The following is a 2,235-nucleotide window of genomic DNA, read 5'->3' as shown; positions in this document are numbered from 1 at the left end:
GTAATGACATTAAATGCAAATGAGCTAAACATACCAATTAAAAGTTAATGACAGATCATATGAAAAAGCAAGACCTAATTGCATGCTGCTCACAAAAATGCACTTTAGATATAGAGACACAGTTAAGTGAAAAGTAAAAGAATGAAAAATGATATGCCAAGTAAACTCTAATAATGAAAAAACAGGAGTGGCCATATTAATATCAAATGAAGTAGAATTTAGGACAAGAATATTACTTTGGGTAAAAAGGGATTTTCCAATTGATAAAAGGTTAATTCACCAAAGAGTTTATAAATGTAAATACATATCCAACTAATAACAACATTTCAAACTCATGAAGCAAAATCTGGCAAAACATAAAGGAAGAATAGACTAATGCCCAATTGGAGTTGGATCTTCCAAACCTCCTCTCTCTGTAAGTAATATAACAAGTGAGTGGAAACTCAGTAAGAATATAGAAGGCCTGAACAGCAATATTATCAAACTTGATCTAATTTATGTTATAAAATACAGTACCCCATAACTGCAAAACACATGTTTGTTTCATATGTACATGGAGCATTTACCAAGATAGCTTATGTACTGTGAAATAAAAGAGACCTCAATAAATGTAAAATGATTAAAACAATTTAGAATATGTTCTCTGTCAAAAAATAATTAAATTAAAAATCAATAATAAAAAGATATTTGAAAATCCCCTAGTATTTGGAAATTAAGTAAAATACTTCTAATTTACCCATATGTAAAGAAGAAAATCACAAAAGAAATTAGAAGGTATTTTCACAACAGTGAAAATACTAATTACAAATATTAGGAATTAAAAATAAGTGACATGACAAATGTTACAAATATTAAGAGGTTAATAAGAAATACTAGGGCTGCTGCATGTTGTCAGAGCTAACCAGCTGATTGTGCACTGAGTGGACTGGCTGAGCTCCCTCCTATTTCTTCTGGTTGGTCTGGAGGGTCTGAGCACTGCCTAGATGGCCACACCACCAGAAGCACAGACTGGCCCAGACCCCGTGCCACAAATGGGTGGTGTCATGAGACACCTGCCCTACTTCTGCTGTGGCCAAGTGATGTGGGGCTTCAGTCATGGCTCCAAGCAGCTGGGCATCCCTGCTGCTAACTTTCCTGAACAAGTAGTAGATAATCTTCCAGCTGATACATCCACTCACATTTATTTTGGTTGGGCCAGTATTGGAAGTGGAGATGTTCATAAGATGGTGGTGGGCATAGGATGGAACCCATACTACAAGAATATGAAAAAGTCCATGGGAACTCACATTATACGCAACTTCAAAGGGGACTTCTATGGAGAAATGCTCAATGTGGCCATTGTTGGCTGCATCAGACCAGAAAAGAACTTTGATTCTTTAGAGTGACTTATTTCAGCAATTCAAGGTGATATTGAGGAAGCTAAGAAACTGCCAGAATTACCAGCACATTTGAAACTTAAAGAAGAAAATTTCTTCCAGGTTCCTAAAAGCAAAATAATGAATGGCCACTGCTGATAAATCATCTCACTTATTCATTCACTGTTTTCTAGTACTTCACTGCTTATAACTACACAGTCTCATGTTGGCTGTATTTTAAAATTCAATCATTTTCCTATACCTGTGAATTAGTTTAAACAGTACAGTGTAATTACTGCATTTATGCTTCAGCTGTTAAACCCATCATGCCACAGTACTAAAAAGTTTTCATTTAAAAATCAATTCCTTTGTATGTTATACATTGATTAAAAGCTCCTTCAAAGTTTTCTAAAATTCACCACTTAGAAAGGTCTGATGTTTCTTATGAAAATAAAATGTATATAAGTGTGGGTGAAGGGCATATCACTAGTTTGAGATGAGACATATGATTTCTCATGGCAAAATATCAGTATGTTTGTATGTACTTGTATATATCATGTGCTGCTAAACAGCAGGCTTGTAGAAGTAAATACCTTAAACAGGTTTGGTAGTCTATTATAAAACTAAGAGGAAAAATCCAGACCTGTATTTTTGATAATTCTGCATTGATTTTTTTTTCAGATTAATATATTTTCTTATAGGTATGAAGACTTGTGAAATTTTGTTTCAGTTATTTCTTTCATAAGGTGAAATCGCCGTACCCTGTCCCATTTTTACATAGACCTGCCTCAGTTCTAAATGATCTTGACTTCCTCCTTCCATTATTTTTTTGTTTGTATTTTAAGACAAAGATGAATGTTTTTCAAATCTGTATTCCTTA

The 2,235-nt window shown here is 34.0% G+C and overlaps 1 pseudogene; it reads left to right on the top strand.

The window, feature by feature from the left end:
- The first annotated feature begins 934 nt into the window (after positions 1-934).
- LOC119525530 lies at positions 935-1,514 on the top strand (annotated as a pseudogene).
- Positions 1,515-2,235: the final 721 nt, after the last annotated feature.

The sequence above is a fragment of the Choloepus didactylus genome, assembly GCF_015220235.1.
Source record: "Choloepus didactylus isolate mChoDid1 chromosome 25 unlocalized genomic scaffold, mChoDid1.pri SUPER_25_unloc2, whole genome shotgun sequence".
NCBI lineage: Eukaryota > Metazoa > Chordata > Mammalia > Pilosa > Megalonychidae > Choloepus > Choloepus didactylus.
This window is presented reverse-complemented; position numbering and strand designations above follow the sequence as displayed.